This window comes from Haliotis rubra, unplaced genomic scaffold, assembly GCF_003918875.1.
Source record: "Haliotis rubra isolate DU_JTF1 unplaced genomic scaffold, ASM391887v1 Scf112, whole genome shotgun sequence".
NCBI classification, from domain to species: Eukaryota; Metazoa; Mollusca; class Gastropoda; order Lepetellida; family Haliotidae; genus Haliotis; species Haliotis rubra.
The window spans coordinates 1900946-1924874 of NW_025765026.1; the positions used below are offsets into that span (position 1 = coordinate 1900946).

Sequence of the window (23929 nt, forward strand, 5' to 3'; positions counted from 1 at the left end):
TTCTCTGTATGACTAAAGCCGTCTCCAAAATGACTGAATGCCTCTATTAATCGAGTTGCCGGCGCAAAACCTACAGTTCCGACGGCGCTTTCTTTCGATATGTTTGTTTTCTCATCAATACACTGGATCGGAAATGAAAAGACTGGTTAGTCGGAGTTATCCCCCTTAGGGAATCGCCATGAGCTACTCTTTCAAAAAGGGCAAGTGCAACATTGGACCACTGTTGTGGCTTAAATGGTGCTGATAGCTCGTTCAAATCGAGATCAGTCACCAGGATGGCTCTTGAAGGTTGTACTGGTCGATCGTTGGTGGAACATCTTGCTGGGAACAAGGGAAATGAAGAATTTGGAGGTCAGGGAGAAAGACGCTTCGACACATGACGCTGGGACGCCAATGGGTTTAATGAAGATTAATTACCTTCTGATCTTAGCTCCAAACAACAAAGTTATGGAAAGCATTTAGGAAATTAGCGTTAAAAACATTTCAACGATAACTTTGTCGAAAAGCTATATTTTTGGAGAAGACACCATTTCTGAAGAAACTTGAAGTATGAGTTCTATTGCATTTTTCAAAATTATTTAACATAACTGTGTCTTCAGGACCAAATATTTAATAGCACGTAGGAGGTAATGCTTGTGTGCGTGCATGCCTTTGTTAGTGTTGGGGTTGAAGGTGGTGGTGATTGTTTGAGATGGGATAGTTTCACTGTTTCTTTTTGATGAGGAGCAGACCAAAAACATTCGTTCAGGACATCCAAAATGACTACTGGGCGATTTTTTATGGGAATGTTCGTTCGTGTTGTGAATGTTTTCGTCCTGACGATATTGTCCAGGAGTATCGGGTTGTGGACTAAAGCGTTTAAACCGAAAATTAATTAATAACAAATCGGGCACAAATTCAGAAGCTTGTGAACATGACGCAGAAGACCTCAGGGTATGGCGGCCTTTGGTTATCAACAAAACATGAACTTCATGTGAAATAGCCCAATGTCTTCACAGTTACTCTCAATGTAGTTGAATGGATAAATACTTGTCGAGCTGGTTCAAAGTAGCAGATGCAAAATTGATTCTGGGACAGTGACTGAAGGTATGAGCAACAGTCTATTTCGTGCGGTGAACCTAAGCCTGGTCCTTGTAATCCTTAGACGGTTGGCTTGCATTTTCACTGTCAGAAAAAATCCGACTTTAACTATGCAATGCACATGTGATTTTTCATTGTTTTACATAACAATATGCAACAACAATCCTACGGAAAATTGCTATGCCTTGCTTCAAAGGGAATTTGCCAGTCAACGTGGTGACCTTGCACGTGGCTAGATGTATCACATGTGTAAGGTAGACAAGTGGAGTAAAATAGTGGAAGCATCTGGGATATCGGTTAAGATGGTAATTAATTCATTCTAAGTCGGATGAATTCCAAGTCCCTGAAAATGAACAGCAGGCAAATCTGTTTCATCCTGACAAGCTATGCAATCTACCCCAAAGAATGAGATGTTATGAAATTCTTAGACAGTTCTCTCCAGTGGATATAATAAGAAGCACGCATAGCTTATATTGGTCTTCTCAATCATAAATTATAGTGATATATTTGTTGGGTGGGATGTTGTTTCAGAAACCCTTTAGACAACTCTCTCTCCAACATAGAGCGAGGTTCTCCATAAACCTGGTTATTATCGCCTAAAAAGTATGACGCTAATCAATATAGATGGGCGATTATATGTGTATTTATTTGCAATGCTATAATTAAAGCTATACACATTTTTATTGATAGGCGGGCCCTGATAAGAACCCATTCAACACATTCAGTGATTACCATAATTAACAATGGGTGTGCTTTGTAGGTGCTTTAGTTAAATCTGTCACTTAATATCGTGAATGGAGATTTCAGAAAGTCTTGAGTTGGATCAGTTCACATGTCTCCCAGTAAGGTTGGATCAGTGTACATGTCTCCCAGTAAGGTATCAAATTAATTGTTTACTTTAGTCTTGAGTTGTATGTTGACATAGTTTACGAAACAGTGGTTTGGGGTTTGACAATTGCGCGAAGTATTCCTAAATGACATATCAATAGTGGCGCTCTTACATGTACATTCAATGTGTGACCTTTACACAATGTTCCTGGAAGCGGAATTTCATTTACAGTGGTTTAACGATTACTTGGTGTTATTACTCTGATTGTACTGGTGTTTGCTGATGGCATCTTTTGAGGGAATAGATTTTCATATTTAAAGTTTTCTTTGGTGTTAAGTATTTGAACACTATCGTACACACAGTTAGTACTGAACAAGTAAAATGTGAGTACCTAAGCTACATTTACAGTGTATTTCATACAGAAAATATTATCAGAATCTTTGTGTACCTTCCAGCCAGAAACCCGTGAAGGTCTGGGTTAGAATATTGATCTCCAGTAACCCATGCTTGTCGTAAGTGGCGATTCGCGGGATCGGGTGGTCAGGCTCGATGACTTGGTTGACACATGTTATCGGTTCCCAGTTGCGCAGATTGATGCTCATGCTATTGATCAGTGGATTGTCTGGTCCAGACTCGATTATTTAGAGACCGCCGCCATATAGCTGGAATATTGCTCAGTGCGGCGTAAAACTAAACTCACTCACTCACTCACTCATTCCAGCCAGACCCGCCTCCGTGGTGTAGTGGTTGGAGCGTCCTGGAGAGTGGAAGGTCGTGGTTCGATCCCCGGCCGCGTAATACCAAAAGACGTTAAAATATGGTACTTGTTGATCCCTGCCTGGCACTCGGCTTAAATAGGTACAAGGACTGGTCGGCTCAGAGTCAGTATAATGTGTCTCAGTGAACTAGCACTATAAAACCAGCTTAAATCTGGTCTAGTACAAGCAGCCATACATACATACACATGCACGTCGTCACATGAGTGCTATAGGAAGTGCTCACTGCATATATACACAAATGCACTTCCAAAAACTGCTCTGGTTGTACTAATGCAATATTCTGCATATATTGACACCGAGGCAACTAGTACTGGCCACCTATTTAGCAAATAGGACATTATATCATTATATTCGGGCATGTTTCTTAAAGGTCACATGCCACCAAAAAATCAAACATAATTAAAACGCAATTATCACTTATTCATGACATATAATATACATTGCCGATTATGAAAAAACATATAAACAAAATTATAAGCGTACAATCGCAAAGCAAAAGTGCAATATTTTGTACTTGGATTTACTTCCCTCGAAACGAAGCACCCGGGATACCGAACCCAGTCAGAGCGGGTGGGTGTGCACTCAAGTGTAACGGCGGGTTTATTTGCCGATGCCCTCACGGGTCATTGTGTGTGTGTGTGTGTGTGTGTATAGAGATGTTGGGTTTTGTAAATACATGCTCATTTTTTGTGCATAACATTTTGCAATCCACAGACATCATAACATGTCATGTGTACAAGTATCACACCTGCCTGTCTGTGTAATTACATAATGTGACAGAGAACGAACTCGGGCCATAAATCAATGCGTTTTGTTTATGGTGTATAGCCTGATATGTGTAAAGTTCAAATTGCATGTGGTCAGTGATCGAAGTTGTGTATTGAATATTGTCATTAGCAGACAGGCAGGCAGACACATAGGTGTCAATAAAACAGACATTGAGTTTTGTCTGTGACAACGACATATCTATATCACAGTTAGAAATTCTGTCAACGCTAAATAATGACATTGCTTTTAAGTATCGAACTGAGAAAGTGACTCGGTAACAAGAACGTGTGGTGAAAGAGACAAATGAAATTATATAAGCAGTTAAATCGGTAATCTACTGTCATAACATGAAAGTTCGCGCCTGTTTAATATCAACAAAACATTAGAAACATAGCTCACATCAAGGCCTTCACCGAGTATTCACCGCCAGCGAAGGTTTTCCGTCTTGAAATGTCGAACGCCTCACTGGTTGACACATAGCTGAGTAGATCTAGATCCTTAAAAGGCTCTTTTATGTAATGAGTAGATTATTTACTATTTGTTTTGATTAGACTACTCCCGCCCACGACTTTATATTAAATCCGGACATCCCGCTTCCAAGTTGCGCGAACCTATTTCACTGCGCATGTGCTATGAGCTCAGGCCAGCGCAGCGTAGCACAGCTGTTGAAACCTCTTTTCATCCCAAGCGCTGGGGTGAATTTAGCGAAACTCCGATTTCGCGGGTTTTTTTCATCCCGTTTTTTTTTAACTTTATAAGTTGAATTTGCATTTTAGATGATTTGTATCTGTAAGTCCATACAGAAAGGTATCAGAATCTGCAAAATTGTGTTTTACGTTGCATGTGACCTTTAATTAATGTCAACGTTACATGTGAGTCTGTTGCGTTTGTTTCACGCCCTGTAAATTCCACATACTCCTTGAAACTTTTGCCCCTTGTATTTTCCTCATCATCATTTCTTTCACAAATGCGCGGTGGAAGATGTACTCGGCACCGGTGGTTCATCCATATAAAACCACCAAGACATTGTAGGCTATTTTGACCTGTATGGGCAACTAGATACTTATTCTGTCTTGAATCGCTAAGAACTATCAAACCGTTATTGAGGTTCCCGTTATTGACGCATTTGGCAATTACAAATATGAACACCCCGAGGCTTGAGATTAAAGACTTCACTAATTGCATTTATTGATTAACCCAAGTGCACTTTATAGTATATAGGTGTATGATCTCTTATTTGTAAGTGTGTATCTGCCACGTTATCACTAGAAGAAGAATAGGATCAAGATGACATCAGCGATAATAAAGTTGTAAGGTTGCAGATCATTACACAAAGATCCAATAGATCATTCAATCTTTCTAACTGATTACGGGTTTTGTGTCCGTATCGTCTCTCAGAAGCGCAGATGAGACATTATATATACCCTTTGACTTGACCACAGAAACCAGGATCACTGTTGATTTGATGAACGTCTCCATCGTATTAGTTATCTTGTTATTTCGTCAATGCCTTTGTTCCATAAATTCACCACATCGATGTCAGTAGCATGCCATATACAAATGACAAGATGGCGATAGGTTTGGTTGAATGCCACTCTGTGCAATGTTTCTGATATGGTGTTGACTGAAATAAAGATCGGACGGACATATAAAAAGCAATGGACATGTCACGCGATGATACAAGTTGTTTGGAAAGGTTAGAGCGCCCTGATCTATCTTTGATTGAACAACGTTTCTAGCGTCTATAGGGGCTCCTTGAAATCTTCTTAGCATGCTGGATTGCACCATGAAAGTTGTGAAATGTAGACATCAAAGACTAGACCTGTTGATATATAACCAAATACAAGCGACATGTCCATCACCATACACTTTGGGTATTGAACAACAGAATCAGTGTAAGCCTGGGATAACCGCAAACCTCTCAAACGGACGAGCATATCCGTTATTCCCATAATACCCTGAATTCAGCCATCTGCTTTGGCCAATATAACCCAAGTGGACACGCACTGCTATCATAGCTAGGCACAGATGAGCCTCCTCTGTGGTTGGCTTATTTCGGGAGAGCAATCTTTTGAAATCCTGAGAACTTCTGATGTCTTCTCATGTGAAACTAATGTACATGTCAGTCTTGGATCAGATCATATGTTAGAAGCGATGTGAAGAGGTTTCACACAATAATAGTTTTGGGTAAGTGGCATCCCTCAAACGGTGACATTACTTTGTCGGGGGATATCTAATATTACATTTCCATTTTTCATGCAAATATCATTCGACTGAAAGAATCTTTCGTGCCGAGGTAGTGCGTCAATATTGTACGAAGCTCTTCTCAACCTCGTGTCCATTCAGCTTCATATTGCCTGTGCCACACAAATTAATAAATTCTGAAGCCAGTGGACCTTGATAAACCTTTGGTGTAGGTCTCATGTGGTTCAACTATTGATATCATCTATTTGAATTGAGGATCCGACAGTGGTTCACTTTCAGGAATAAAAGAAATATTCTATCAGTGTCTTGATTGCATTGGCCACAGCAAAGAGGGCATGTTCCATTCCCCCAGTTAGACCTATAACTTGCAAGACCCTCTACCCTTTCAGTACTCATCAATATATGGATTTTTAGGTTCGATGCTAGATCGATGCAAATCGTCTTGGATAATAAGGAGTCGTCAATTGCAATGTGAGTATTAGAGAAGCAGTATTAAGCTCATTAAATCAGTCCATTAGGCTAAGTGTTCCTGGAGTGAATCTTCCATTCGAGATGAACTCCATAGTGTTAGAGCGCACCACCTACTGATACATGTCTAGTCTCGTAGAACGTCTGACTCGGGCATACCTTATGATAGCTGTGATGTGACTGTGTGTGAGGGCGAAAAGCGTGTGGGGTTGCTGAATGTTATATGAAAAGAACTGCGAACTTATGTGACATTGCGAATTAGGGGACAGTAGCAGAAATCTGAATGAAAAATATAATTACCTTCCTCTAAAAAGGAACAACTTCATTCGGGGTCACTTTTGAACGTAGTTATTGATGTAGCCTCAGTGTTGAAAAATGGGTAATCGTTAAATAAGGTTAACTTGATGTACCTTGCAAATTGGAGCTCGTGGACAAATCAATTTCGTTTTGAATGGCTTGAAAGGATTGCCAATAGACCTGATTCTAATTCCCTTTCAACAGAGATGAAACAACATTTCGAAATATCCGAATATTGAGAAAATGACTCAATTACTATCAGTAAAACATTCATCTGTTTTTAACATATGATGCCTATTAATTGAAAAGCTAAGCTTTTTACAATTATCTGTCACTTTGCCCCTCTTTCAACAACCCAAGATGATTGGCAGTATTTGTGAATGTATTGTTACTGACATCAGTGTCACTATCTTGAATTTCCTTTCACTAACATGGTTTACTGCCTGTAAGTGTGTATATGTTGCGGATGATAAAAACTGATCAGTTTGCACAAATGTTCCAGACATCCCGCTTGAGATCTTACATAAACAGCCCCCCACAACAGACCCGTGTTCAATGATTCTATATTATGAAACCTATTTCCATGTCATGGCTATTATGAAACCTATTTACATGCCCAACAGTCACCACAATACACCCTACAAGTTGTCTTTCATACAAACTGGTAATTTTCTCGTCATCTAACGTTTTGGCTCAGTAATTTAATCATGAGAGATAATTCCAAAGGAATTAACAAGTCTTATTTCATCGTAATTGGGTTATCTCCCTTCTCTGTATGACTAAAGCCGTCTCCAAAATGACTGAATGCCTCTATTAATCGAGTTGCCGGCGCAAAACCTACAGTTCCGAAGGCGCTTTCTTTCGATATGTTTGTTTTCTCATCAATACACTGGATCGGAAATGAAAAGACTGGTTAGTCGGAGTTATCCCCCTTAGGGAACCGCCATGAGCTACTCTTTCAAAAAGGGCAATTGGCAACATTGGACCACTGTTGTGGCTTCAATGGTGCTGATAGCTCGTTCAAAGGCGAGATCAGTCACTAGGATGGCTCTTGAAGGTTGCATTCGTCTATCGTTGGTGGAACATCTTGCTGGGAACAAGGGAAAATGAAGAATTTGGAGGTCAGGGAGAAAGACGCTTCGACACATGACGCTTATTGAACATAATAACCTTCCGATCTTAGCTCCAGGGGCATGCGTTCTGACTGGTTAGACAAAGTTACAGAAAGTGTTTAAGAAAGTAGCTTTAAGACTAGTTCATAACCTATAACTTTGCAAAAGGAAAACACTATACTTTCCCACAGGACACAATTTCTGAAGAAATTTGAAGTATAGCTTCTATAGCATTATAAATACCCATGTTGTTGCAACAAAATTGTGCCTTAAGGACCGTGTTGAAGGCTTAGACTACATGCACGTACGTATTCACGTATCACAAGCCTAGGGAAAATGTGATGCAAAAATTAAACATACAAACTTTATGGATGACAACTTCTTATTTATTGCATAGAGCAACGTTTCGATGTAGATTCTTACACCGTTATCAAGCTAAATTATCAAAAAGCTTGATAATAAGCTACATCGAAACGTCGCTCTATAATAAATACGAAGTTGTCATTCATAACGTTGTATGTTTCATTTAGCTTGATAACGATCTTCTCGAAACGTCGCCCATGCAATGAATACGAAGTTGACATCCATAAAGTTGTATGTTTCATTTTTGAGTCACCAACTTCTAGAATGCCGATCAAACAAAAAAATTGTGATGCCTCTACCCAAAGGTAATTTGTCAGTAAAGCAGTGACCTTGGGATACAGCTATACATTTTCCCTTGAACGACAGTGGATTTATCACGGTGACAACATTCATGGCCTCAGTGACGATTCCAACGTGTAACGGTTGACATGTGGAGTACCTTTCAAAATTTGAAGCTCTGTGACAAATTTTGTAAGCCCCTGTTGTTTCTTTGCGTTATTTTACAGCCGACTCAATTGACTTAAGTTTGCATTTGTTTGCGACGTGTGGTGTCCGTGGGACCATGGAACGCTCACCATTCTGAGAACACCTGACGTCATTTCTGTTTGAAAACATGCCTATAATATAGTCGGAATCGTTAAACGGACTGTTTTTGTTAGAGATCTCTTTTGTATACGAAAATGTTTTTTATCGGTTTTATCACAAGTATCTTCTACATGAAACCCTTTGCCTCTCTGCGTGGAAATCTCAGTGCACATCCAAGGAAGGTACCATCACACCAGCATCAAAGTACGAGCTAAAAAATAATTAGACCAGCATATCTGATTTCTGTATCTCTTAAGTTATCTTCATAGCCCGGTGTAAATGACAAACCCCGCGCTAAATGTTACTATAAGTTTATGGTTTTGTCGGTTCTGAGCATCGTGCATCTTTATCTCCCAGCAAGTAATATCAAAGGATTATTTGTTTTATGTTGTTTCTTTTTGTTTTTAATTGAACGTTTCCGAACCGAGGACGTAGAGAAGAAAGAAGATCGTTTAACAAAGTTACAGATTGAGTCATGAATCCGAGCAACCTTTACTTGAGATAGGTTTCAGGTTTCACCTGACGAGACCTCCGGAACTTCATTATCCTCAGAACTACCAGCAGAGACAATTGCTGATCTGGAGTTAACTATTTGGTAAAGCGCCCGGGTTCGATTCCCCATATGGGTACAATGTGTGAAGCCCATTGCTGTGTCCCCCGCCGTGACATTGCTAGAATGTTGCTAAAAGCAGCGTACAACCCAAGTCACACACTCACTCACTGATCTCAAACAGACCGTCGTCGTCATAGTGTTGTTACTGTAAGTGAGCAAGGTGTACACTTTAACACTTGTGCCAGTACCAACGGACACAAAGAGTGAGCTTCACACTTTCTACCCGCATTTGGAACTGAATCTTTATGCAAGGACATGGCGAACGACCTGTTTAACCACTGTGCTACTCGGTCGTCCAAGATTAACACGAATTCCCTTAGCTATGTTAACATTCATTAATCGATTTCATTTGAGATTAATGTGGTTCAAAGAATTACTAAAAATCAGTAACAATAATCAAATATTTCAGATTTTTGATAATTTAATCTGTAATTCACTGTTCTTGTGAGTGAAAACATTATCTCTTTGATTGCAGCCTTTGTGGTGGCCAGTTATAAAGAGACTGCACCAAAGTGATATAATCATTAGAACAAGATAAAACAGACTGTGACGTCCAATCCAGTTGGGCTCCGTTGATTATTAGCATTTTAGCACGACTGACAGAACAACAATCGCTTGCCACTGGCAACAGTGTAAAGAGAAAACAACCCATTTCACAGTCTTGTCACCGAGCACCGAGGCATTGCTAATAACACGAGGAGAGCAGAATCGTCTCATTAGTAAATAAAAGATCATAAATTGCAAAGGTCGAGTTTCTCGAGATGAAATACCAAAGTTCTGGTAGCGATTAACTTTAAAGTTGGCAGCGCAACAGAGACATAAGGTAATGAATGTCACAATGCCTTTGATTCTAAAAATGGTGCTATTTGTGACGTCATGAAACCCTCTCGCACCTGCCAATTATTGTCCTCTTGGCATAGGCATTTACAGGAATGAGATGGGGTCGTATTATTATGGTTTCTGCTAACACAACCAAAGCGTGTTTCAAAGGACTCATATTCTTGCTAGCTGCGTTCACTTGAACACTCATCAATGTTGGCAATTGCAGCCTACATGTGTTTGAAAACACCCACTGAGGCACTGTCATTAGATTATGACCATGACGTTTTGAAAACACAAACAAATGAACACAAATAACTCGGCTTCAAGAGCCCAACAGGCTTAAATTACCTTCGGAAAATTTCTTTCAAAGTTTCTGAAGTACATTATATTTTGATGTAACTTCGAACTGGTGAAATGGGTTTCGAAAACGAAGCGTGCATGTACGTATCATATTATAATACTTACAAATAGAAGATACTCAGTAAGAGTTATTTGTTTCTTTCATGGGAGAATAATATATTCTTTTATAATGAATGTAATACAACATAGCTTGTCGTAACTAGGTAACCATAATATGATATACGATTCTATTTTATTGGACTTTTAATATTAAATTACGACACTAACACAGATTTATGGTGCACCGCTTCAGCTGTGGAATTGTTTAGATCATGGTCTTATATCCTGTTATATGGCGTCCGACATTAATCGAGTTTACGAGTGATCGGAACAGTGACTGCAGAGTATAGTTGAATGCCAGGCGCTCTATAAATATATTATTAATATCATTATTACTATTATTTAATACTGTGTTAAAGCGTTCTGCACAGCGAAGGTCAATGTTGGATGCCCCACTTTTTGTACAGTATGTGAAGCTCATTTCTGGTAAGCAGCGTAGAACAATAACTGGATGATGATATTGATGATGATATTGATGATCATCAGCAGCAGCAGCATCATTATCATCACTAGAAGTAGTAGTAGTCGTCGTCGTCGTCGTTGTCGCCGTAGTAGTAGTTGCATCGTTGTTTTGAAAACATATTATTCTTACTATTGAAACTGATTTGAAATAGACCATGTTAGATTATGCATGCAGGTTGTTGTATTGTACGTATTGATAGAGAGTTGTTCTTTCCAGTGATCTCTACCCACCTGCTGACAAATGGTGTTTGTATTCATGTCTCCCTTACACAGTTTCTTTGCGGTCATATGCTCTCCGTCCCTGATCCGGTTTCATTGTTCTAAAGTACAAACGTGTAGTCATGATATCACGTCATCCGTTTGTTGTATTCCATGAAGTGTTCGTAGGCAATTGGGTTAAGATGACATCAGTCAAGTCAGCAAGCCTGACCATCCGTTCCCGTTAGTCGCCTTGTATGTTACAACTCAGTGACCCCATTTGAATAGTGGTCACTGTGTGAGTATGGATCTGCATGTTTGATGAATGTCTTGTAAAATATGAAGAATGCAATACACTGCTATTTGAGAGCTTCAGTAATCACAGTGGTGTATTTCAGTGCCATTTTATTCATAGCTACTTGTAGTAAATCTCCTTGGCCGTGACCATTGTTCACCATAGTCAGATTTTATTGTTTTCGATTTGATTGAAATTGAAGTCGGCATCATTGTTCGTTGATATAAAGTAATCGGGAACCCACATTAAGCTGTATTTTCCGACATTAAGACTATGAATATAGAAGATAAAATATACTTTGAGACACACAACGCTGATTCATTTGATTGTTAGATTCAGTGACAGTGACAGGAGAAATAAGACATATCCGTCATATCCGACATGCTTGGGGATCGTGTGGTCTCACGAATAAATGAAATAACCGCCAGCTACCTCAATATATGTTGTGACATGCAACATGTAAATATACGTTCTGTCTTGTCATCGAAGCGTACCTTCTGTAAATATTAGACAAATTAAATCAAAAACAGTGAATTGTGACATGTGACATAACATCAAAATGTTTAACGTTTTCGCGTTAACACGGCCAGCCGATGAATATGAGTCTGGATAAGAGAGTGACTATTCAGCAGAAAGCTAGATTGCTGTTGGACTAATGTTATGTGTGTTCATGACCGCAAAATGTCCACTTTGAAGGAGTCTGTGTATCAGTGGGACAAAGGGGAATTAAAGTATATTTGAACTGTTTAAAAACGGAACAAATAGGTAAACCATTAGCAGAATAGAACTTTCCGTATGCCCAACAAAACGGACTATCTCTATTTCTTGGCACCTTCCACTTGAAGAGGAAAACACTTTGTGTAAACATTAAGTAATTACCAATATCAAGGATCGTCGATGTCGACAAAATCAAGTTATCAGCATTGATGTTGGAGATATGCTATTATGTGTTGTTGGTACGCTAGTCTTACATTTGTTTGTAATACTAATAATATAGGATATTTATAAAGCGCACATATCCACGCAACTAGTGCATGCTCAAGGCGCTGGTGTGTGTGTGTGTGTGTGTGTGTGTGTGTGTGTGTGTGTGTGTGTGTGTGTGTGTGTGTGTGTGTGTGTGTGTGTGTGTATGTGTGTGTGAGGGGTGGGGATGGTTAAGCAATATTTGTAGAAATAAACCTAAACATTGTTTGCAGGATACTTGTCCATATCAAAACCGTTCTAATACAACGTCTACTAAACTGTTTACTGAACGTTTGATATAAAATGTACATGTAATAATGTAATTACATACCAATGTATATTCTTACACATCCAACAGCATACAGCAGTTCAACGATGTGTAGAATTTGAGCTAATTAAAACGTCGTTTCAGCGTATTTATAAAGACATCCAGTGCCCATAATTATACTAAATACTAACAATTATTTGCGTTATCGAACAGAATTTAGTTTTACGAGAATGGATTGAGAAGTTTTGCACCTAACACAGAAAGAATTGCGTCATGGTGAAGCTCTTATAGAGGACAATACATCTGTGTGTTCACACGCCTTCATCAGGAAATAAACAGTTATAGACTGTGTTCAAACGCCTACATCAGAAAATAAACAGTTATAGGCTGTGTTCCTACGCCTTCATCAGGAAATAAAGAGTTATAGACTGTGTGCCCACGCCTTCATCAGGAAATAAACAGTTATAGGCTGTGTTCCCACGACTTCATCAGGAAATAAACAGTTATAGGATGTGTTCCTACGCCTTCATCAGGAAATAAAGAGTTATAGACCGTGTTTCCACGCCTTCATCAGGAAATAAACAGTTATAGGCTGTGTTCCTACGTCTTTTATCAGGAAATAAAGAGTTATAGACTGTGTTTCCACGCCTTCATCAGGAAATAAACAGTTACAGGCTGTGTTTCCACGCCTTCATCAGGAAATAAACAGTTATAGGATGTGTTCTGACGCCTTCATCAGGAAATAAATAGTTATAGACTGTGTCACCACGTCTTCATCAGGAAATAAACAGTTATAGACTGTGTTTCCACGCCTTCATCAGGAAATAAACAGTTATAGGCTGTGTTCCTACGCCTTCATCAGGAAATAAAGAGTTATAGACCGTGTTTCCACGCCTTCATCAGGAAATAAACAGTTATCGGCTGTGTTCCTACGCCTTCTATCAGGAAATAAACAGTTATAGACTGTGTTTCCACGCCTTCATCAGGAAATAAACAGTTACAGGCTGTGTTCCGACGCCTTCATCAGGAAATAAAGAGTTATAGACTGTGTTCCCACCTCTTCATCAGGAAATAAACAGTTATAGGCTGTGTTCCTGTGCCTTCATCAGGAAATAAAGAGTTATAGACCGTGTTTCCACGCCTTCATCAGGAAATAAACAGTTATAGACTGTGTTCCTACGCCTTCATCAGGAAATAAACAGTTATAGACTGTGTTTCCACGCCTTCATCAGGAAATAAAGAGTTATAGACTGTGTTCCCACCTCTTCATCAGGAAATAAACAGTTATAGGCTGTGTTCCTGCGCCTTCATCAGGAAATAAAGAGTTATAGACCGTGTTCCCACGCCTTCATCAGGAAATAAAGAGTTATAGACTGTGTTCCCACGCCTTCATCAGAGAATTAAACGTTACTGACTGTGTGTTTACTCATTTATCAGGTAATAACAGTTTGGGCATGTGTTTATACTCCTTCAGTAGTGAACTTTACGGACGGTAAATCTGTTTTACGACTTCATAAGAGAATTGAACATTATTGAGCATATTTACATAATAAGCCAATTAAACGTTAACGTTGCGGAAAATAACGCTGTTATACCCCTTCATATTGGCGGGCGGTGGGGTAGCCTAGTGGTTAAGTGTTTGTTTGTTAAAGAGTTACCAGCTGTGATATCGCTGGAATGTTGCTAAAGGGGACGTAAAACTAATGTCGCTCAGTCACTCCTTCATCGGTGAACGTTACGGACTATGCTTACACGCCTTCGTCAGTGAAATAAACGTTACGGACTATGCTTACACGCCTTCGTCAGTGAAATAAACGTTACGGACTATGTTTACACGCCTTCGTCAGTGAAATAAACGTTACGGACTATGTTTACACGCCTTCGTCAGTGAAAACGTTGCGGACTATGTTTTCACTCCTTCATCAGTGAAATAAGCATTACGGACTGTGTTTACACGCCTTCGTCAGTGAAATAAACGTTATGGACTATGTTTACACGCCTTCATCAGTGAAATAAACGTTACGGACTATGCTTACACGCATTCGTCAGTGAAATAAACGTTACGGACTATGTTTACACGCCTTCGTCAGTGAAATAAACGTTACGGACTATGTTTACACGCCTTCGTCAGTGAAATAAACGTTACGGACTATGTTTACACTCCTTCGTCATTGAAATAAATGTTACGGACTATGTTTACACAGCTTCGTCAGTGAAATAAACGTTACGGACTATGCTTACACGCCTTCGTCAGTGAAATAAACGTTACGGACTATGCTTACACGCCTTCGTCAGTGAAATAAACGTTACGGACTATGTTTACACAGCTTCGTCAGTGAAATAAACGTTACGGACTATGTTTACACAGCTTCGTCAGTGAAATAAACGTTACGGACTATGCTTTACACAGCTTCGTCAGTGAAATAAACGTTGCGGACTATGTTTACACAGCCTTCGTCAGTGAAATAAACGTTACGGACTATGTTTACACAGCTTCGTCAGTGAAATAAACGTTACGGACTATGTTTACACAGCTTCGTCAGTGAAATAAACGTTACGGACTATGCTTACACGCCTTCGTCAGTGAAATAAACGTTACGGACTATGTTTACACAGCTTCGTCAGTGAAATAAACGTTACGGACTATGTTTACACGCCTTCATCGGTGAAATAAACATTACGGACTATGTTTACACGCATTCGTCAGTGAAATAAACATTACGGACTGTGTTTACACGCCTTCGTCAGTGAAATAAACGTTGCGGACTATGCTTACACGCCTTCGTCAGTGAAATAAACGTTACGGACTATGTTTACACAGCTTCGTCAGTGAAATAAACGTTATGGACTATGTTTACACAGCTTCGTCAGTGAAATAAACGTTACGGACTATGTTTACACAGCTTCGTCAGTGAAATAAACATTACGGACTATGTTTACACGCATTCGTCAGTGAAATAAACATTACGGACTGTGTTTACACGCCTTCGTCAGTGAAATAAACGCTACGTACTATGTTTAAATGCCTTCCTCAGTGAAATAAACGTTACGGACAATGTTTACACGCCTTCATCGGTGAAATAAACATTACGGACTATGTTTACACGCATTCGTCAGTGAAATAAACGTTAGGGACTTTGTTTACGCGCCTTCGTCAGTGAAATAAATGTTACGGACTATGTTTACACTCCTTCATCAGTGAAATAAACGTTACGGACTATGTTTACACGCCTTCATCAGTGAAATAAACGTTACGGACTATGTTTACACGCCTTCGCTAGTGAAATAAACGTTACGGACTATGTTTACACGCCTTCGCTAGTGAAATAAACGTTACGGACTATGTTAACACTCCTTTGTCAGTGAAATAAACGTTACGGACTATGTTTACACTCCTTCTTCGGGGTAATTAAACGCTTCATACGGTTCATACTCCGTCGGATGACGTTAACGTTACAGACTATGTTCATGCACCTTCATCAGTGAAATACACGTTACGGACTATGTTTACACTCCTTCTTCGGGGTAATTAAACGCTTCATACTGTTCATACTCCGTCGGATGACGTTAACGTTCTTCAGACTATGTTTCTACGCCTTCATCCGTCGGATGACGTTAACGTTGCAGACAATGTTTCTACGCCTTCATCAGAGAAAAAAACGTTACGGACTAAGTTTACACTCATTCTTCGGGGTAATTAAACGCTTCATACTGTTCATACTCCGTCGGATGACGTTAACGTTACAGACTATGTCCATGCACCTTCATCGGTGGAATACACGTAACTCAGCATGTCCATACTCCTTCACCACTACATTACACATTGCGGGTTATATTTTAAATATTTTTCGAATTGGCAGCGTATGTCATACTGTTTTTATTCTGGGGAAAACATATTTCAGTTCGTCGTGTAGCAATCAGTTATAAAGATGCCGGTATAGATGGAAAGACCTTACGTAACGAAGAGGCAAGACGATGGTTACATGAGAGACGTTGAAGTGTCATCGCAACAAAGTATTTGATATCTAAACATTTTTTTTTCAACCAGCCAACCAGATTAAACAAAACGCTGGACATGTTCATGACAAAACATATGTCCTACATTACAACAGTCTCTGCTGTATCAATTTTAGTTAACATCAACGATTGTCCAGGCCAGGAGGACGTGTCATGGGAAGGGCCCTGAGCGAGAAATTCCAAACTAAAAAAACTCGCTTTTGATCATGTGTCCTTTGAGTAAATGATAATCTAATTTAATTTAAGGTCCTAAAGTAATCGACTATCAATTCCCTGATGCCCTGGTCCGAGGTACAATCCACATTTCGTTAATCACGATACCAGACAGGCTTGCACTCTAATTAGGAGTTTTGTTTCACGACAAAGGCAATTCCCAAGATAATGTCGTCGGAATCTGTTGGTTGCAACCCTCTATTGTTATGTCCATTTTGAGTCTCCATCGATCGCAAACGTTTACTATCCAGTTACCGATCCGTGCCCACAAATGTATGTGTTACAATCCGTTATAACGTCTTCTTATACTTTTCATGTACTGTTAAAAATAGTCCGTGAAATCAGCATCTGCTACTTCTCATGTACTGATAATCGTGTTCCGTTATAACGCCACCTTTTATGTTTCATATACCATAAATCATGTTCCGTTATAACGCCACCTTGTATGTTTCATATACCATAAATCATGTTCCGTTTTAACGCCACCTTGTATCTTTCATGTGTCACTAATCATGTTCCGTTTTAACGCCACCTTGTATGTTTCATGTACCGCTAATCATGTTCAGTTATAACGCCACCTTGTATGTTTCATGTACTTAATCCGTTATAACGTCACTTTGTATGGTTCATGTACCTCTAATCATGTTCCGTTATAACGCCACCTTGTATATTTCATGTAATGCTAATTTTGGTCCGTTATAACGCAATCTTGCATTTTCCCTTTACTGCTAATCGTGGGCCGTTATGACGCAGTCTTGAACATTTCATATTCTGCTCATAAATTATTATAGTCCGTTACAACGCAATCTTGTGAATTCCCTATACTGCTAATTATAGTCCGTTATAACGCCATCTTGTCTTTTTCATGCACTGCTAATCATCGAATCTTGTACATGCCTTGTACTTGTAATTTAAATGAAAGTAACAAAATCATTGTCAAGGAAGAAGGAAACAAGGAACAAGTCGGGCCTTTCAGATTTAACCAACAAAATTGGCATTTAGGAGTGTTATAATAACAATATTAAGTAGTCATTCATGCCGTTACACTTTCCTTCAGGTATGCTATTAGTCAGACATGGATCAATGCTCTGCCACACAATGAATATTTTGAAAACAACCCAAACAAACACTTCATTGTAATATGTTTTTCTGTCTGCTGTTAAACATAGTGCATGACGGCCACACATTCCTAGAGGGGAGGCTGGATTCGATCTGACAGTGGACAGCCAAGTCGGTGTCGCTTGTCATTTCAACATTAAAACCGACATTCTGTTAAGAAGCATGCGCCGACAATCAAAATTAACAATCTAAACTCTTTTCAAACCATTAGAAACAACTATAGTCATGGTTTATGATGTTTTAGTCGTGGTTGTGTACCGAAATGATTCTCCATAATTATTCCGAAAAATATAAACATATGCGATGAAACAGCAACATAATAACAGACGTGAGAATTTAACTGTCAAAACCCCATTTTTTATATCTGTTTAACCTATAATTGATTTAGAAAATTGAAATGTTTTTTTTTTTTCACTTACCTTTAATGGAACGGTCTAATGCTCGTACGATCAAATGTGTCAAAATGCATAAACATGAACATAAGTACACAATGTACATCACAGAGAATAAAACAGCACATAATGTTACCAAAAAATGTTTAACTGATACATACCTTTGTATTCAGCCTCTCGAGAAGTTCCCCACGTTTAACTGTGTGAACACATTAAAAATTCTGCAGAAACAGTTCTAAGAAGTTTATAGAACATTCGAAGTATGATATTCCAAATTGACATGTCTGTTAAACCGAGTCCGATCAACGTGTTTTCATTGAGAACATCCCAAACGCGGCATCAACTCTCATCAGTGTCACAGAACGACGAGAGAGTTTAGCGGGACTAGCCTGTCAGTAGCGGACGAACACACGTGTTGTCTGTAAAACATCAATACTGAACTCTGGCGGCGCACTGTGTCTTGAAAGTAGTCCCGGACTTCTTCTTTGACAGAGTTTGAACAGCAGCGGAAACGAGGAATTGAGACCACATTTTGGAATGATTTGAAAAGACTACTTGAGCTGATTGGAAATCCACGAAAACAACCTGTCTCCGACTGATGGGTGATTTAAACGTTGGAACGTTTAAGACAAGGCTTGGAGTTTTTCTCCTCAATCTTTCTTTAAGTAAAGTTCGAAATGTGTTCCAAATGTTTTGCTACTTGGGGTTTATGGAATAATGTTTCATATTTCCCTTTTTGCTGTAATATAAACTGGATTAAGCTACATAATGTTTGTGATTTTGCTTCAAAGAAAATGTACCTAATCAATGCAGAATGTGTGCATTATGTTTTTCACAACGGGGATGGCTAATGCGGCTTAAGCGGGCTGAGATGATGGCGGTTTGAGAACTCACCCCATCACCCTGCCAAAACCCAATCATGAACCCTATCCCTATCCCTCCCTGCTTTCGTCAAGATAAGGTGGCAACAAGTGACACATAATTTGTATTTGAACCTCAATCTCGAAATTCTCTGTCCTTGACAAGAATTGCCGTCAGAGAATATGAGTTACGATCTCGGCGCTAAATTCGAACCCCTGGCTTACATAACCATCTTAACAATAGCACTATTTTGGAAAACATCATGTCAGTATTGTCATATTTGTCTCGGAGCGTCAGTGACAGACCGCTCCCTGTTGTGATCATGTTATAATAGTTGTGTTATTTCTGTCCATATATCTGTCACATCCATATTCTTCGTTGTAATGCTTAGTAGGGGATCTGTTATTCAGTTTAAAGTTGTTGAGTAAGAAATGAGTAGATGAAGATATGAAACATGAGGAAGGGATGGATAAGTCAGGGAACAGGCATTTTCTGAACTTCGTTAAACCGGACGTTACTGTCTGTTCCGAACTGACAAAATGTCCGGATTAACAAAGTGCTGGATTAATACTCGTGGTTATCGACTAATGTCAATTTGTATTTGTGTAAGCCTTCCAAAGAGGATGGTCGGTGGGGCAGCCTAGTGGTTAAAGCATTGGCTTGTCGAGCCGAAGACCCTGGTTCGATTCCCCAATGGGTTCAATGTGTAAAGCCCATTTCTGGTGTCCCCAGCCTTGATATTGCCGGAATATGGCTAAAAGCGGCGTAAAAACAGTCACTCACTCACTCATACCAAAGAGGAATCGTCATGAAGGTGATGTTTGATCTTTCCTGATTAACGGGTTCCGACTGACAAGGTTACACTGTATGAGGTTGTGTCCTGACTGACTTGGTTACACTGTATAAGGTTGTGCCCTGACTGACGAGGTTACACTGTATAAGGTTGTGTCCTGACTGACTTGGTTACACTGTATAAGGTTGTGTCCTGACTGACGAGGTTGCACTGTATGAGGTTGTGTCCTGACTGACTTGGTTGCACTGTATAAGGTTCTGTCCTGACTGACTTGGTTACACTGTATAAGGTTGTGTCCTGACTGACTTGGTTAAACTGTATAAGGTTGTGTCCTGACTGACTTGGTTAAACTGTATAAGGTTGTGTCCTGACTGACGAGGTTGCACTGTATGAGGTTGTGTCCTGACTGACTTGGTTACACTGTATAAGGTTGTGTCCTGACTGACTTGGTTACACTGTATAAGGTTGTGTCCTGACTGACTTGGTTACACTGTATAAGGTTGTGTCCTGACTGACGAGGTTGCACTGTATGAGGTTGTGTCCTGACTGACTTGGTTACACTGTATAAGGTTGTGTCCTGACTGACTTGGTTACACTGTATAAGGTTGTGCCCTGACTGACTTGGTTACACTGTGGTTACATTGTATAAGGTTGTGTCCTGACTGACGAGGTTGCACTGTATGAGGTTGTGCCCTGACTGACTTGGTTACATTGTATAAGGTTGTGTCCTGACTAACGAGGTTGCACTGTATAAGGTTGTGTCCTGACTGACTTGGTTACATTGTATAAGGTTGTGTCCTGACTGACGAGGTTACACTGTATGGGGTTATGCTGGAGCGGAGGAAGGGATGTTTATTTATATGTAATGCTCCAATTCGACGACGGGAAGGATAGCATATTATGTCAAATATGGACGAAACACCATGCATGATATCGTAATTTTTCGAACATTTGTACTTGTATTTGTACCTTATCTGCGAACTAGTAGTATATTGAGTGAGTGAGTTTAGTTTTACGCCGCTAACTATATTTTATTGAGTGAGGGCTATGAAAATTGATCGGTGGTCGCGTGTTAGGTTTGCAGGTTCACACATACATTTATGATCTTGTAGGTATATTCCAGCTCTATGGCGGTGGTCTGTAATTAATCGAGTCTGAACCAGACAATCCAGTGATTAACATCATGGGCATCGATCAACGCAATTGGGATACGATGACATTTTTCAGCCAAGTCAGCGAGCCTGCGCACCCGATCCAGTTAGTCGCCTTTTACGACAAGCATGAGTTACTGAAGACCAATTCTAACCCGGATCTTCACGGGTAGTAGTATAAAGAAATTTGATGGCGACACACCGTCAATGGTGCTGTTTAAATCAAGTTACTGCGGATCCGACCCTCTTGAATGTGACAAATGAACAAACAATCATCAGGGCTAACCACAACCTGTTTGTTACACAAAGACTAATTATGGTTTTGGAGTATTTGGTTTGATTGAATATGTGTCTTGTGGTGGAAGTGTCCCAGCCTCCAGCGTCCATTGTCCATCTAGGTCCAGACGGTCTAATAACACTCCGTGAGAAATTTGGGGACTGTTTCCTTTTAATGAAAGTAACCATCAGCACGACTGACCTAGATGAGTATCAAGCGTTGTTGGGAAAAGAGGCTTCAGAATGGATTTCTGTTAGATATAAGACAAGAAAAACCTTTGGAAAACGAAATTCAAGCATTTTTAACAATACCGACTATTGTCTAACTGGAACTTTAGCCCGACATGGCAGTGACATTTTTGTTTAATGGCTTCAATATCCTGTTTTTCCAACCTATGACCTACGAATAGTATGACTTACTCTGATACAATGAGGGCAGGGCAGGGCAGGGCAGGGCAGGGCAGGGCAGGGCAGGGCAGGGCAGGGCAGGGCAGGGCAGGGCAGGGCAGGGCAGGGCAGGGCAGGGCAGGGCAGGGCAGTTGGACATCGAACATACAGGCAGATCATTCATCTACTGCAGACCAATGTATCCAACCAGTACCCATAGGTATCAAATACTATGCCCATTCGGGACCGAGGCTCACCACTAGCTCCATTATAGTCTCAATCAAGGAATAGGATATGCCGCACAGTGTGAGTGAGTGTGTAAGGGTGAATATTTGGTGTGTTATGTTTTATCCAGATACATTTTACCTCCATCACGACAACGGAAAGGCGCTCGAGCCGTCCATTGGCAAACAAGTGGTTGATAATCTGAACATGATATGACACGTAATAGTGAAGGTCATGTGTATATGATAACCATGCAATCATTATTAATTACAAGTTTTGGATACATGAGATCTATTCTGATTCCTTCGAGGTTTTGCATCATATGATAGTGAGCCATGTTCTTTAAAACCCTATCAACAATACACCAGCTGCATCACGATGGTCGATTCTGGTCAAATTAAACGGGTGACTGAAACCATGAGTAAAGATCCATTGGGACCGAGAACAAACTGAAACACATTTCGATCATCTTCTATGAAATCATAACGGCTGGTTAGAGAGTTAGAGCAACACCAGATCTGTATAGATCCACACGGGTTGAGTGATGGCACGAACAGCGTGTTTCTCAAAATTCTACTTTCAATTTCACAGTCCACCACGCTTTGCCCCTACGGAGCACACTAGTCAATGTAGGATGTCGATGGGGTAAATCTTTCGTAACCCCAGATCAAATTGCATTATGAATATATTTCGTGAGTGTAATTATGTCGTAGTTCAATATACTGTTCATACAAAGTCATGAATGTAACAGAACCCCTAACCTCGGTGATACTGGAAGCTACTTTTCAAAGTTGCATTACGCTTATTCTCCGTCAAAGGAAATTACACAGTGCTTAACGATTACTGGGCGGTGGCAATGCATCCTTCAGCTGTTAGTAAGTCGTTACAGAAACTTGAATAAAACGGCTTTTCGACTACCGTTACAATTCTTCCTCCTTGAGGTCTTTAAGTATTTGTTTTGTCGATATATTGATCAGATCGGCGGAGTTAGAGAAGGGGAGGGATGCATTGCTGACCCTTATCCGTGAAACATCTTGGTGACGCCCATCGGTGACTCTAATCCATGAATCTTATCCCTGACTCTCATTCATGACCCTACTTCGTGTTTCTAACACTGATTTATATTCTTGACTGTCATCCATAGCGTTTATCTGTGACACCCAGTCACGGCTCTCACATTTCTCTCATCTATGTCTCTCCCCCGTGACTCCCACTCATGTCTCCAACACGTGTCTTTTAGCGATCACTTTCACCCAAGTCTTACCCCCATCACTCTCATCTGTGTTTCTCACCCATCGGTGTCATCTAGATCCATATCGCTCATTCAGGATTCTCACGCATGTCTCTCATCCATCAAATTCACTCATGCCTCTCATATATAATGCCTTCAGTCATGACTGTGTCTATTCCATGTCCCATTTCCACTCATACGTCTCTCATCCATGAATGTCACCCGTCTCACAACCGTGACATCCATCTATTTCTCTCACTCATGTCTCATCCACTACTCTCATCCATGACTATGTCTTTCATCTACGACTCTCACATATAAATCCAAGCCATGTCTCCTTCCCATGATAGTAATTGATATATATCACCCACGTCCCTCGTCCAAATACCTCATCGATGTCTTTCATCCATAAATCGCACTACTGTCTCTCACTGAAGACGTTCATCCATGAAGCCAATCTAGGACTCTCACCCATGACATTCATCTGTGGTGCTCATCTATGATTTGACTCTAATCCGCCCCTCTAATCAATGCCTCTCACCCACGACGCCCAAACTTCATGCCTGTCTATAACCCTCACTCATGTCCTCCAACTCCAAGTTGTGTCCCTTGATCTGTTTACATCAAATCCTATCCACAAGATCCCGGGTTAGAATTGGTCTTCTGCAACCTATGATTGTAGTAAGAGGCAACTAACG

At 40.1% G+C, this 23929-nt stretch overlaps 1 protein-coding gene across 1 annotated transcript in view; it reads right to left on the reverse strand.

Moving 5' to 3' along the window:
* Positions 1–18700, reverse strand: part of LOC124289770 (acetylcholine receptor subunit alpha-type acr-16-like) — an 87293-nt gene extending 68593 nt beyond the window's left edge. Inside the window, exon 1 of the mRNA XM_046726441.1 lies at positions 18469–18700. The gene's annotated coding sequence lies outside the window, so the exon portion shown is untranslated. The remainder of the gene's footprint in view (positions 1–18468) is intronic.
* Positions 18701–23929: the final 5229 nt, after the last annotated feature.